At 36.4% G+C, this 16,476-nt stretch overlaps 1 protein-coding gene across 2 annotated transcripts in view; it reads right to left on the bottom strand.

Annotated features, from left to right (window-relative positions):
* BMPR2 (bone morphogenetic protein receptor type 2) overlaps nucleotides 1-16,476 on the bottom strand; it is a 197,079-nt gene that overhangs the window by 144,248 nt on the left and 36,355 nt on the right. The gene's annotated exons all lie outside the window — the stretch shown is intronic.

The following is a 16,476-nucleotide window of genomic DNA, read 5'->3' as shown; positions in this document are numbered from 1 at the left end:
GGTGTGGAGATTAGTAAAAAATAAACTTTAAAAAAAAAAAAAAAAGACACACACACACACACACACACACACACACACACACACACGCCCAAACTGAAGTCACTTATGCCAAGCCCCACATTAGCAAAACCAAGACCTAATACACAACCTGACTGCAGTTTCAACTTTTCCCAAGAATGCAATGTTAAACCAGTAAATCTGGAATTTCCTGATCAGCACTAGTGAGGTAATCTGCTTGATAGACTCTGTCCCTCAAAGAAACATGAGGTAATCTCTTTGTTTCTGCCTCCTTTGGCCTATTAAAGTCTCCCATTTGTTCTTCAGAGCTCCTTCCTGTTGCTAGATGGGATGGTCCTGATTAATAAATCACTGAATGACACCAATTAGATCTTCAAATTCACTCAGCTGAATTTTGTTTTTTAACACAATATGCAAACTTCACTGACAATCAGATACTGAAAATGGCAACTTGAAGAACTCTGTAGTGAGCACTTCAAATTAGCTAAAGAATAAGATAAATAGCAGCTGTCATTCACAAGTTTCTCTTGAAATATTTTCTGCTTTTTGAAGTGAACTCAAGAAAAACATTTAATAAACTTTAAAATGACAGTACATGTAATTTAGTGTACACTCACTTTTCAAATTCCTGCATTCTCCTTCATGTACAAAAAAAAAAAAATCAACAGTTACCCCACTTCTGCTTTTCTAACATCTATGAATTTTAGTGGAACTTTTGTTGTTGTTGTTGTTGGGGGAAGGGGGGAAATTTCTTACCTATGGCTGAACTCTGATGCTATTCAACTATCTCCAAATTCCTAAAATTCCTCTCCTCTAAGCACCTCTCCATCCTAAATCATGAAAAACTTGTTTAAAAACATGTTAAATAGGGACAGATTTGCTACCAAATGCTATAGAAAATGGCAAGAGTACTAGTTACACAGACTTAAGATTCTAGGAAGGAAAAACCTTCAGTGATAGGTAACTGTAGGTCTGCAAATACATAATTTCCTAGTTTAAAAAACAAATGCAACTTTTTTTTAATGAAGCTTGTAATATTTTTCTCCTAAATTGGATCTCATATATAAAGCACAACTGCTAAGCATTGCCTTAAAAACTCTTCACCCTTCTACAGGTGTTTTCAGACCCCAGGCAGGATGTGTGTGTAGGTTAACAAATGCATATTCAGGAATACCAGCAGGTCTCATCCTCCAACTTAAATCAAGAAGCTTTAATTGGAAGCAATATTTGAAAGGGGTCTGGTTATGTAAAGCAAAGCAATAACATTCACTGAGTTTCCGTATATAAATTAGTCTAATTAACTCTACTGTCCTATTTAGTAAAGATATTCCCTTCAAACTTAATTTTGCAATTGCTCAATATTTCTTTGGATATATGTATTTTTTTAAAGATTTTATTTTTAAGTAATCTCTACCCCCAATATGGGGCTCTAACTCACAACCCCAAGATAAACAGTTGCATGCTCTCCCGACTGAGCCAACCAGGCATCCCTGTACTTTTATTTTTTAAATAAAGTTTTTTTCTAATTTCTCAATGTGCTTTTCGGAGGGGAAAAAAAGTAGTGAAAAGCTCAAGAATTAACAGGGTACTGTTTCTTCTGGAGACAGTAGACATTCTAAGCATATAAGATCATACTCAAGGAAACTAAAACTCTAGTGGCACCTGGGTGGCTCAGTTGGTTAAGTGACCCACTCACTCTTGATTTCGGCTCAGGTCATGATCTCACAGTCCTCAGATGAGCCCTGCGTGGGTCTGAGCTCAGCACACAGTTTGCCTAAGATTCTCTTTCTCCCTCTCTCTCTCCTTCTCTCTCTCTCTCTCTCTCTCTGTCCCTCCCCTGGACACTCGTGCACTCTCTCTCTCTCTAAAATAAATAAAAAAAAAAAAAACTAAAACTAAAACTCTATTTCACATTTCCCAGGCAAGACTGTACTTAAACATAAATCCAAATGAGAATCAACAAAACTACCTGGAAAAGGTTTTTAAATCAATCACTAAAGAAAAAAATTTTTTAATTGTTAAAAAAGTATGTTGAATTTTAAAATGAAAACAATTTAATTTTCAAATAGATGAGGGGAAAACTTACTCTTCCTGCAATCTCAGTGAATGTCAAAATATATTTATATGTGCTTTTATATATTTTTTAATGTTTATTTTTGAGAGACAGAGAGAGAGAGAGAGTGGGGGCGGGACAGAGAGAAAGTGAGAGAGAATCCCAAGCAGGCTCTACACTGTCAGCATGGAAACCAACACGGGCTCAAACCCACCAACCACCTGAGCTAAAATCAAGAGTCAGCAGTTCAACTGACTGAACCATCCGGGTGCCTCCAGACACGTGCTTTTATATTTCTTAGGCAAAGCAGATAGTATAATCTAAAATGAATATAGACTTTGGAGCCAGATCCTGAAATCTGGTTATTATATTGGACAAATCACTCACCTAATTGTATCTATCTTCCTTTTCTTCATCTATAAGGGTATGGATGTTTTTGCAGATTTAGATAAGGAAGGGATATATATTAAACATATATAATTAATAATATACAACATATGTAATATCATCAATAATATATAATGTTTAACATATACAAATAGGTTATCATACACACAGTTGATTTTTTTCAGTTGATTCTTATATTTTCTACAAAGTCATTGCAAACAATAAATTAGCAAATACTGAACATTTAGGAGATAATACAGTTAGGTTCCTACAGTTGATTTCATCAACTAATCAATATATAACATTGTTTTATGTGTGTCTCAGTTTAAAGATGCCTTATTTAATATATGTTGTTAATTCATTAACACTGAACTCATGGCCAACAGCATTATAACTCATAAGAATGAAGCTTGTCTAACATAGGTATTTTCTCCATAAGGAAAAAAGGCTTCCTACATTGAGACACACAAGATAAACACTTCAGCACTTTGTCTGTGGGCCATTTTAAACAGTGAAACAACCAACAAAAAGCATAAAAATGATAAAAAGGTGGCACTAAACAGACCATGTAAAGGACACTTGTTCATAATATGAAAATTGAAATATGAAGGCAGAGTATCGCCTTGTTCAGCCTCAACTGGGAACATGGGTATCAGATGACTCAGATTCTTTGCAGCATGGCATATGTCCATAAATGAACACAAAACTGCCATGAGTATCAGTTCTGGGGTTACAAATAAATTTTAGTGAGTAGGCAAATTTGCAAATATGGAATCCATAAATAATGATGATCAACTGTGTGTATGTACATATACACACATACGCAAACACAACATATAGTACACATGCAAAGAATATTTTTCCTCTTTCTGCTTAAATGATATAACTTCAGAGCTACCAATGAAATAATTACTGAAGACATTGGACCAACCATAGGTATAAACATAGGAAAATAAGTGTGCACACCAAAAAATTTTTAATAGTGTGTTTAATGATTATATAAACTCTAGTTTTTAAGGTTTATTATCACCTGATTATAAAATTCACAAAACTAACAATTCTTGCCTGTATTTTTATTGAGAATTCTAGGTTAAAAGTATAACAGAGCATAACTCATAAGTGATAACAGATTGGGCTACTATTCCCATCATAGGAAAAATAATGATATAACCTCTAGCAAATGAGAAAATGCATGTGAGAACCTTCTGAATACAATTCAACTAAAATTCAAAGTGATAATCTTTGATCTTGGTAAAGTTCTCCTGGATATAATATATATTTTCTTTATATGACTTCAAAAAAAATAGTAAAAACTCAGAACACATTCTAGGCTAAAGGGAAAAAAATTCATTCCATTTGGCACAAAGCCATAGGACAACAGCACTGTTACAAATTAGCCATTTCAAAACAAGGTTAGTAGGTAATGGGGGAGCCTGAATGAAATATGCTGTTGTCCTTTTTCACAGACACTTAGATAACATTTTAACAAACAGAATACGTTGGCCCACCATGAAGAATATTCAGAAACTATCATTCGCATTTCTACACAAGCTCTAACAAAATTCAACTTTTCTAAATTTTTTAAAAAGTGTTTATTTTTGAAGGAGAGAGAGACAAAATGTGAGCAGGGGAGGGGCAGAGAGAGTGGGAGACAGAATCCGAAGCAGGCTCCAGGCTCTGAGCTGTCAGCACAGAGCCCTGTTGTAGAGCTGGAATCCACAAACTGCGAGATCATGACCTGAGCCAAAGTCAGACACCTGACTGAGCCACCCAGGCACCCCAAAATTCAACTCTTTAAAACTGCAGCCAAAGGTATTCAAAAGAAAGGTACCAACATAGGGCAATTTTATTTCACATAATATTAAATTCGTAATACATAAATTATGGAAGAACAGCTACACTCAAATGACCTATCTTTGGACCCATACTCCAAGGTGAAGAGTTGTTCTAACTTACCATAAGCATGAATCCAAACAAACAGGCCTTGCTTCATTTCTCCCAGTTTATTACCTTTAGCTCATATCCTTTTGTTTTATTACATTTTTCCATGACTTTCTACTCTTCGACAAACCTAGTATAAAAATGCTCAGGCTTATCCACTTTGGGCCTTCATTTCCTTATGAAGGCTCTCGTGTCATGTAAAACTTATATTAAATAGATTTGTATGCTTTTCTCTTATTAATCTATTTTTTGTCAGAGAGCCCCAGCTGAGAACCTAGAAGGGTAGAAGGAAGTTTTCTTCCCTACAATATCATTCTATGTTTGTGACAGTCTGAATCTCAATGTAAAATTTCAAATGGAACTGAAAATAAACCCATGTTAAAAAAAAAAAAGGTGGGGGAGGAATGAAAAAATAAACTGAAAATTCAGTATTTATAATGAATCTCGTACCAAATAGTTTTAGAAACTATTAAATCAATAACATTTGGGATACCAAGATTTATGAGACTGAGCACCAAAAAGGAAGCTCTTAAAATCTTAACTATACCGGGAAGCTTCCTCTCCTTCTATGCAGAGATACCATACCAAAGTACACTTTTTGAAAGCTTTCATTTTAACCATTCTAAAATGACATAGTGGCAGCACAAAAACACCTGTATGTTCAAGTACAAGGGAAGCCATATATAAAGTATGACATGTTCACCTAGGTAGAGTTATGTTACATCTAATTTCCTGATGTAATGCTTTATATTTTAGATTAAACCTGAGGGCTGAAAAACTATTTGAGGATTCACATAGAACCAAGTCTATTGGGGCTCAGTTGGGTAAGCGTCTGACTTCAGCTCATGTCATGATCTCACGGTTTGTGACTTCGAGCCCCACCATCAGGCTCTGTGCTGACAGCTCAGAGCCTAGAGCCTGCTTCAGATTCTGTGTTTCTCTCACTCTCTGCCCCTCCCCTACTCACACTCTGTCTCTCTCAAAAATAAACATTAAAAAAAAAAAAAAAGACAGAAAAAAAGAACCAAGTCTATTCAGGCTCAAAAGTCAAAACTTCCATTGCAAAAACTTCTGACAATTCCCCTAGAAATTTCCTGACTAGCTTCTATTATATACAGAGAATACAGAAACATATATTCCACTTCTCTAAGCTAACTCTTTCCATCTTGATGAACACATACCACAGAAGTCCCCTATAGCTTGCTCTCTCCTCTCCATGTCTTATTTTAAAACTTTCCCAACAGCTTAACTGACTCCCCGTCTTACCATCCTGCAATCTCTACAAGTTAAAGGTTCCTACTTTTTTCCTCATAACCTGAAATCATTCTATCTATACTAGATCCTAGTCATTAATCTCTTTCATGTATGAAATTCAACCATTCAGACATTTCTCTTCTCAACTATTTCCTTTCTCTACTCAAATACAGCACCCCTCCTCCCTGGGATGAAAATAACCTCAATTCACAATGATTTTGGACAGAGGGTTTGTTTTAATTTTTGACTCAAATGTAAAGAGTCAATCCAAAACTGGAATTATCTTTTTTTTCCTAAGATTTGATTTTTAAGTAATCTCTTCATCCAATGTGGGGCTTGAACCCACAACCCCAAGATCAAGAGTAGCATGCTCCACTGACTGAGCCAACCAGACACCCACCACTGAAATTACCTTTCATATGTCTATGATTTTTTCTCAGGTGAGGGAGTTCCTTGTTTTTCATTTTGTTTGTTTATATGTATGTATGATTTTATTTTTATATGTATGTATTTATGATTCTATTTTTAAGTAATCTCTCCACCCAGCATGGGGCACAAATCTACAACACCGAGATCAAGAGTTGCATGCTCTACCAACTTAGCCAGCGAGGTACCCCAGGAGTTACTTATTTTAGATTCAAAATTTTTAATTCCTGGGGTCCCTGGGTGACTCAGTCGGTTAGGCATCTGACTTCAGCTCAGGACATGATCTCACAGTTCATGGGTTCAAGTCCTGCGTCGGGATCTGTGCTGACAGCTCAGAGCCTAGAGCCTGCTTCAGATTCTATGGTTCTCTCTCTCTCTCTCTCTCTGCCCCTCCCTGTTCATGCTCTTTCTCTGTCCCTCAAAAATGAACAAACATTAAAAAAAATTTTTTTGTAGTTCTATTGCTGGGTCATAAGGTAGCTCTATTTTTAACTTTTTGAAATGTGGATAGAACTGGAGAGTATTACACTAAGTGAAATAAGTCAGAGAAAGACAGATATCATATGTTTTCATTTATGTGGAACTTGAGCAATTTAACAGAAGACCATGGGGGAAGGGAAAGGGGAAAAAATATTTACAAACAGAGAGGGAGGGAGGCAAACCATAAGAGACTCTTAAATACAGAGAACAAACTGAGGGTTGATGGCAGGGTGGGGGAGAGGGGCAAATGGGTGATGGGCATTGAGGAGTGCACTTGTTGGGAGGAGCACGGGGTATGTATGCTGTATGTAAGTGATGAATCACGGGAATCTACCCCCAAAACCAAGAGCATGCTGTACACACTGTATGTTAGCCAATTTGACAATAAATTATATTAACAATGTTTTTTATTTCTAATTCTTAATTCTAATGGTGCAAAAAAATTTAAGATAATAACTACATGGACAAAATACTTCGCCAAAAGAAAGGATACTTTTCATAACAATTTTAAAATAAAATTTATCAAATAGGAATGAATCTGCCTAAAGAATTAATAGAAATTTAGTCTTAAGTTTTGGTGACTTCATCATTTTCTTACCTCAAGAACTCCTTCTACCACCTTAAATATTTTTAGAATTATAAGGGACAAAAAAAAAAAAAAAGAATTATAAGGGACACTATCTGTCTTTTCAACATTATATTTTGAATATACTTTAGGGGCACCTGGGTGGCTCAGTCGGGTAAGCGTCCAACTAGTGATTTTCCCCCAGGTCACATGGGGCTCATGTCAGGCTCTGTGGTGGCAGTGCGAAGCCTGCTTGGGATTCTATCTCCCCTGTTTCTCTGTCCCTCCCTCACTCTCTCTCTCTCTCTCAAAATAAATAAACTTAAAAAAATAAAAGAAAATATTTTAAACTCACAGAAAATGTGCCAAAATAGTACACTTTTTGCATAACCATAACTCAGCTTCTCCTAATACAATATCTTACACAACCAGAGTAAAATTATGGAGACCAGAAAATTAATACTGATACAATACAATTAACTAATCTACAGACCTTATTCAAATTTCATTAATTTTCCCACCAATGTGTCCTTTTTCTGGTCCAAGGATTCAATCCAAATCTGAAAAATTGTCATGTTGCCTAGTCTCCTCCAATAAATGTAGTTCCTTGGATTGATGTTTTTTTCCATGACCTTGAGACTTTTTAAAAGAAATAGTAAGTTATTTTATAGAACGTTCCTCAATTTGGGTTTGTCACTGTTTTCTCATGATTAAATTGAGAAAGCTTTTCTAGCAAGAATACCAAAAAGGTGATGGGGCATGTGGGTGGCTTAGTCGGTTAAGTGTCTGACTTCGGCTCAGGTCATGACCTCACAGCTTATGGGTTCGAGCCCCACATCCAGCTCTGTGTTGACAGCTCAGAGCCTGGAGCCCGCTTCAGATTGCATCCCCCTCTCTCTCTGCCCCTCCCCAGCTCACGCTCTGTCTTTCTCTCAAAAGCAAATAAACTTCAAAAAACATTTTTAAAAAAGAATATCAAAGAGGTGATGCTGTATCCTTCTCAGTATACGTTATCAGGAAGAATATGAGATGATAATGTGTCTGTGAGGGTGGTGTCTCCAGATTTCTCCACTATAATTAGGGTTTCTCTTTGTAATTAAAAAATATCTTGTGGGGAAGATACTTTGAGACTATGCAAGTATCCTGTTTCTCACCATACTCTCACCCACTAATTTTAACATCCAATGACTGATTCTTGACTGCAACAAGAACCTGTGTGGTATTTACCTAATTTCTTATTTATTTCCCCATTCATTCTCCATTTATTAACTGGAATTCTACTGTAAAAAAGAGATGTCCCTCAATGTTGTTATGAAACAAACTGCTCTAAAATATAAAGTTTATTAATTAAAAAATAAATTTAATTTTAAAAGCTGTCCCTTCTCCCTTGTTTATGTTAGTATAGACTTGTAGATATTTATTTTATTCTATGGATTCTGATCCAATACTTTTTTTTTTTTTTTTTTTTTTTTTTTTTTTGGTCTCAGCTTTAGCTAGCAGAAGTAGCTTCAAGCAGGCTGTATCTTTCCAACATACCCATTACCACTTTTTGAGCACCTCCTTACTTTCTGGTACCATTAAATGTTCCAAGTTCATCTTGATTTCCTTGCTCCAGCCCTGGAATCAATCCTTTCCCTCTGAGTTCCTTTTATTGGAGAGTGTTATTCAGAAACCAAGATCTGGGCAATAGATTGCTACTGTAGCATCATTACTTCTAGGCTGTCTCTGTGGAGACTTAAGAGCCTAGATGTCATTACAATATTTTTACTTATTAGTTCAAGACAAGTATACACTTAAAGTAGAATTGCTAAAAGCAATTAAGAAATATTAACCCATGCCTCTATGAAAAATAAATGTACTAATTAGAGTACAATATTTGTGTATAATATTTTTGTCTTTTATGGTTTTTCAAAGTAACTTAAGCTAGTTCTTTTTTTCTCCACCCCTTCAGAAATGATATTATTCATTTATAACATAATTAGGTTCATTCGTTATTATTTATATATCTTCTTGAGTTCTTTCCACATTCTGTTTGATCTGATTTATTTATTTTTGGAATCATGAATCTGTTTAAAGGAACACTTAAGAAGAATATTTTATTTTGTTTCTTTGACTAATGAATGAGAATGGGAAGAAAACATTATCTCCTTGACAAAGAAACATTCACAATGTTCCTCATATTAATGAATCCATTCAAGACATTCCAGACATGTCTAGACACAGGACACTCCATCCCACTATACTAAAATCAAAATATAATATAAAGTAGATAAAGAAACAGATAAAAAAGAAAAAAAACCTTATACAACCATTGTTTGATGCTTTACCCTGTGTTTCCAAGATAGTTCAAGTGGAATGTGAAATAAAAATATGGGCAGACTTCCTGTTTCCTTGTAGGCCCTACGCCCTATTTCCTGCTCTTTCAAATCAGAAGACTGATTACAGTGACTGAAAATCCTTACTATAATTAATACTAATGCTTACAAGAATCTAAATTTTTATCTATTTTAAAAACACTTGTTAGAAGCATCCTCTGTGTGCTTTATACACCTTTATCTTTAAATGAGAGCTTTAAGGAAGACCCATTAACTCTGCTATGGTTCACAATCATTTGTTTTCTCCCTAGATTTTATATACTGTTGTGCCAGTACATCTGGTGATAATGAAAAGCTAACAGCAAAAATTTTGTCAAGACCAATTTTTTTGCGAGAAGCAGTTTAACCAATAGTGCATATGGGTGGATATTTGATAGAGCTAAGAAACAACCATAGATATATGGTTTCTGAGAGGAAACGAACATATGAAATTATTTTGCCACTTCGAGTGCCTGGGTAGCTTAGTTAGTTGAGCATGCGGCTCAGGTCATGATCTCATGATTTGTGGGTCCGAGCACTCTGTCAGGGACTGTGTGCCGACAGCGCAGAGCCTGCTTGGAATTCTCTCTCTCCCTCCCTCCCTCCCTCCCTCCCTTTCTCTACCCTAACTCCCCCCACCCCACCCCAAATAAATAAATAAACCTAAAAAAATTATTTTGCCACTTAAAACTGCACAGTTTTTAAAAAGCACTTCACTGAAGATGTTTTATATAAAATAACCCAAAAATTTTTGGACATCACATCCAAGCCATATATTATATCTTAGCTTTTTACACATCATCTCATATACAATTATATTTGAGAATTATACACTATTTTTATACAATAAGTAAATTTAATTTTTCTCAATCAACTCTCTCTGTTTTTTTTTTTTTTTTTTTTTTTTTTTTTTATTAAATTCCAAGTTAAAAGAACTTCTTTTAAAAAAAAAACACTATGGGCACCTGTCTGGCAAAGTCAGTAGAGCATGCACTCTTGATCTTGGGGTCATGAGTTTGAGCCCCATGTTGGGCATAGAGCCTACTTAAAAAACAAAACAAAAAAACACTAGTTGCACACCTTCAGAGCATAATATTTATGCAGAATACAATGTGAATACATTATTAAGAAGCAGCACCTTAACTAGATCACACCAATATTTATAATAACCAACAAGGTACCTCAAATGGACAGAACAAATATAAGCATGGAGAATGATGCCTGAACAGACGGCTCAGGCATACTAACCGAGACCTCAGTCACTACTAACATTGATTACACCATCACCACAGCTTCAAGTTTATTAGACTATTCTTGCCATCCCTGCATAGCAGCCAGGGCACAGTAGTGATAGGGTGAAACATGTGAATTAACCAAGTTCACAACTTTTCACATGTGCCTAACCTGGAATGACACCACAACCCAAAAAGTTTGCCAGTCTCTGGCACAGAGGTTTATTTATTCACTGATATTCAACTTGGTATGGTTTCCCCTAAAAAGCAGGGTCCAACCATAATGGATTGGTTAGGTGTACCCACAGAGCAATTTTAATTTGCTAAAAATATTTCACACTCATGAAATGATGTTCATGTCCCAGAAAACAGAACAGTTAGACTCCTGAACAGAACAGACTCCTAACAGAACAGTTAGACTTCTGGCCTGATTCTTAAATTCCTATTAAATAATTTAATTCTGTACAAATGGTTAATAGTATATAATCAATTTCCTTAACTCATTGGTTATAACCTGAGATCCTTCTGACAATACAAAAGAACTAGCAAGGATCCTCAGAAAAATAATAGTCTCTCACCCAGCCACAGAATACAAAAAAAATTATGTTACTTCTCATCTGGGGAGGAGGGTGCTCACAGCTCTGAGAGTATACAACTTACTTGGAATCCAGAAGGCAACATGAAACATGAACAACCAAAAAAACTTCTATCATATCCCTTCTTACTCCTATTACTTGCCCATCTTAGACAACTACTTATGCTGAATTTGATACACAGAAAAAAAGGTAAAGATAGGGCAACCCATAATTCCTTTTCCTCTCAGTCCTTCCTTATTCATCAGTAAGCCAAAGGCAGAATGTTGGAAGAATATGCATTTATCAAAAATTAAAATAAAAGCAGCTGAATTAGTTTTGTACAGTGCTTCTACTGTTCTGATATAAAACAAACTATACATACAAATACAGCTACAAAATATGATTGTATAATTTCAGTGATTGCACAAATGAGTTAATTATTCTTATATTTGCATCTTGTTTTATTTTATTTTTTAAGTTTATATTTATTTTAGGGGCACCTGGGTGGCTCAGTTGGTTGGGTGTCCAACTTTGGCTCAGATCATGATCTTGCGGTTTGTGGGTTCAAGCCCCACATCAGGCTCTGTGCTGACAGCTCGGAGCCTTGAGCCTACTTTTGGATTCTGGGTCTCCCTCTCTCTCTGCCCCTCCCCTGCTCTCTCTCTCTCTCAAAAATAAATAAATGTTAAAAAAAATTAAGTTTTTATTTAAGTAATCTCTGTATCCAAAGAGGGGCTTGAACTCACAACCCCAAGAACAAGAGTCTCATGCTCTTCTGACTGAACCAACCAGGCACCCCCATATTTGCATTTTAAATGGACACTGCACAATGCAAAAAAGAATGGTAAAAGTCAAGCTAATGATTTAAATGTTTAATTATTCTTTACTTAGAATGATATTAAATGATAAAAATACCTTATGATAAGTCAAAAGAAAGACTGCAAAAGAAAGGGAAAAGTTGTGTATTTTAGTATCTTTTGGGGGGGGAAGGGTGCAAAAAGGTGGTTTGATTAAAGCATGGGGACAGGACTCATGGGCAGGAAGAGCTGCCTACATTTTAGTATTTTTAACAGCACTTTCTTCTTGCTTTTTGAACAAAAGGGCCCACATTTTCATTTTGCCCTAGGTCCCACAATTATGTACTGCCCTGCCAACAGTCAACCTTTCCATATCTGGACTTCTTATGAATGAATAAAAACATGATAGCAGAGGAAATGACAGAAAACAGTACTAACTACTGTACTGGTTTTCTCTTCAGGCTTCAGGAAAACAAAACTTCATTACTGTCCATTTATAGTCTAATAGGAAAAATCTGGGAACCAATGCTCTAAATGGAGTTAAGTATCCAGACATAGTCTGACATGATAAAAGGTTGTCAGTCAGGGAAGGTGACAGCCTTGACACAGCTTGAATCATAATAGTCTTTTATACTTAATTAGTACTATTACAATAAAAATTTTGACCAAAAGTCAAGTTCTATGAAATATACTCCCATAAGCAATTCTATGAAATACATGCCTAACCATGTAAAAACAGAATCATTAAAGCATCTGAGGCTAAGTCAAAATACTATCTAAAGAATTCATCAAGTCAGATAGGAGTAAGTATCTTTTAGAGTTAGAAAGGGCCTTCAAGTTCAACTACTTATTTTATTTTTATTTTTATTTTTATTTTTTATTTTTGCTTTATTTTTATTTTACTTCACTTCACTTCACTTCACTTCACTTCACTTCACTTCACTTCACTTCATTTTATTTTATTTTATTTTATTTTATTTTATTTTATTTTATTTTATTTTATTTTATTTTATTTTATTTTATTTTATTTTATTTTATTTTATTTTATTTTATTTTATTTATTTTTTTCCACAGAACGAAGTTTATTCCTGACAAAGTTCCACTCTCCCCTCACCAGCCCAGGACAAGCACAGACTACCTGGGGTGAAGATGGTGGGCCTCTGAGAAACAGGAAAGGACCTGGCCTCAACCACCTTTTTTTTTTTTTTTTTTTTAAGTTTATTTAATTTGAGAGAGAGAGTGTACATGCATAAGCACGGGAGGGGCAGAGAGTGAGGGAGAGAGAGAATCCCAAGAAGTCACCCCGCCATCAGCACAGAACCCCACGTGGGGTTGGATCCCACAAACTGTGTGATCATGACCTGAGCTGAAATCAAGGGTCAGACACTTAACCGGGGGGCGGGGGGGGGGGGGGGGCGGGCTGGGTGGCTCAGTTGGTTAAGGGTCTGACCCTTGATTTTAGCTCAGCTTATGATCTCGTTGTTCAAGCCCTACACTGGGTTCCTCACTGGCAGTGTGGAGCCTCCTGGGATTCTCTCTCTCCTCCCTCTCTGCCCCTCCTATCCACCCCCCCTCAAAATAAATAAATAAACTTAAAAAAAATAACCAACTTTGGATCCTCTGCTTTAGATCTTCTGTCCCTCTCTCTCTCTGCCCCTCCCTTCCTTGTTCACTCTCTCTCAAAAATAAACAAACATTTTTTAAAAATTAAAATAAAAAAAAGATATGAGAGGCACCTGGGTGGCTCAGTCAGTTGAGTGTCCAACTCTTGATTCTGGCTCAGGTTGTGATCCGAGGGTCATAGAATGGAGCCCCATATTGGGCTCCAAGCTGACAGCCTAGCCTGGAACCTGCTTTGGATTCTCTCTCTCCCTGTCTTTCTGCCCCTCCCCCCATTCTTTCTCTCTCTAAAATAAACTTAAAAAAAAAGATATCATGGGCACCTGGGTGGCATGGTCGGTTAAGCAGCCAACTCTTGATCTCAGCTCAGGTCATGATTTCACGGTTAGTGAGTTCAAGCCCTGCATTGGGCTCTGTGATGATAGTGCAGAGCCTGCTTGGAATTCTCTCCTTCTCTCTGCCCCTCCCCCACTTATGCACACAAGCACACTCTCACTGACACTCTTTCTCTCCCAACATAAATAAAAACTTAAAAAAAAAAAAGATCACATGAAAACCGCTTCAACCAGTGTTTAAAAGGCAGGGTGAAAATTACAACCCAGGCCAGGAGGTCTGCATTAGTTTGGTAGGAATGGTGAAACAAAAGTACCACAAACTGGGTGGCTTAAGCAACAGAAATTCATTGTCTCTCAGCTCAGGAGGCTAAAAATCTGAGATCAAGGTGTCAGCAGGGTGGTTCCTTCTAAACACTATGAGGGTTAAATCTGTTCCATGTCCAGTCTTAGCTTCTGGTGATTTCCTGGCAATCTAGCATTCCTTGGCTTATAGATCTCTACCTTCATTTTCACATGGTGCTCTCCCTGTGTGCATGTCTGTGTTCAAATTTTCCCTTTTTACAAGGACATCAATCCTATTAGACACCACTCTGAGTGTCTATTTGTATGACTGTGTATGTAAGTACACATATATAGGTCATGTGTTAAGAGAGGGTACATAGATTTCATCAGATTCTTAGAGGAATACAGGACTTTTTTTTTAATTGTGTTGTTTTTATCCATTTTATGTTAATGCATAAACTTTTTTTTTTTTAAGAGAGAGCATGAGCAGGGGAGAGGGGCAGAGGGAGAAAGAAAGAATCTTTTTTTTTTTTTTTTTCTAATGTTTGTTTATTTTTGAGAGGAGGGTGTGGAGAGAGAGGGAGAAAGAGATCCAAAGCAGGCTCCAAGCTGACAGCAAGGACCTTGATGTGGGGTTTGAACTCTTGAACTTCAAGATCATGACCCGAGCTGAAGCCGATGCTTAACCAACTGAGCCACCCAGGTGCCCTGAGAGAGAATCTTAAGCAGGCTCCACACTCAGCCCATAGCTCCACATGGGGCTTGATCCCACAACCCTGGGATCCCACAACCCTGGGATCCCACAACCCACTCAAACGACTGAGCCACCCAGGCATCCCAGGAATACATGACTTTTAATAAAAAGGTAAGCATCACTGGCAAAAGATCACTGTATTAAGGGCTTACAAAATTCTAGGCTTCCCATTATCTTTAACTGATGAGACAGGATCATTACCTCCTAGAAGATCTGGATCCCAGTTCTCATCATTCATCCATCTATGTGAGACTTTTCTACAAAACTATAAACCTCCTGAGAGCAAAGGCAATTTTGTTCATTTCCATATTCAAGGACTTTACCCATGGAATTTGGCAAACTGTAACTTTAACTATATAACTTTCCCCAGTCTTGGCATAAATTTAAGAATATTATGAATTTTTAAGACTTTTCAGACATCCAGGAGTTGTTTTATTTTAAGCTAGGTATGCCAAAAAGAGATGGAAACCAATCAAGACTGAGTAAAATACTCTCCTGAGTCATTCAATCTAATCATTTCAAATTATAATCATGTGGGCACTAGAACAACCATAACTATTCAAAGTTACTTTCAGGGTGCCAGTCAGTTAAGCATCTGACTCTTGATTTCAGTTCAGGTCGTGATCTCAGTGGTTGTGAGAGCGGGGCATGCTTGGGATTATCTCTTTCCCTCTATCTCTGCTCCTTCCCTGTTTGTCCATGCCTCCGTGCATGCATACATGCACACATGTTCTCTCTCTCTCAAAATAAATAAATAAACTTAAAAAAAAAAACCCACAAGTATTTTCAAGCTGTTGGTCTCAATGCAGAATTTTACATTTCAGTAGTTCAAAACCTGAGCCAGGCAGGAACCCCTGGATACTCTCTTTTGATATTACACCAAAACTCAGCAAGTAGCAATTTCTTAATAATTACAAAATGGAATCAGAAAACCATATATTGATGAACTTTTTATACTGCTATAAAATTCACTCATTTATCTTGCCCTTTGAAAGGATCTTTTACTCATGCAAAATTGTATAACAACACACAATGTCCACTTGCAATATCTGCATCATCTATGAATGCCCAGATTAGTCCAATGAGAAACAGAATATTCACAGAGTCTCAAATATCTCTTCACAAGTTGCCTTTTAATTACAAAGGGAAAAACAGTAACTTTATCTGGCAGATACCATTTAAACCAAGTGACAAAGGTTAACAACAACAGTAATGAGGCAAACTGATGTCATGTGCTCCTTGATATGATGCACTGAGAAGAACCCAACATTACTTCTCTGATATTTCTGCTAAAAATCCATTACTTTAATCATGAGGAAACATCAGATAAATTCAGATTGAGAGGCATTCTACAAAATAACCGATCTGTACTCTTTCAAAATGTCAAGGTCATAAAAGATAAA

This window comes from Leopardus geoffroyi, chromosome C1 (assembly GCF_018350155.1).
Source record: "Leopardus geoffroyi isolate Oge1 chromosome C1, O.geoffroyi_Oge1_pat1.0, whole genome shotgun sequence".
NCBI classification, from domain to species: Eukaryota; Metazoa; Chordata; class Mammalia; order Carnivora; family Felidae; genus Leopardus; species Leopardus geoffroyi.
This window is presented reverse-complemented; position numbering and strand designations above follow the sequence as displayed.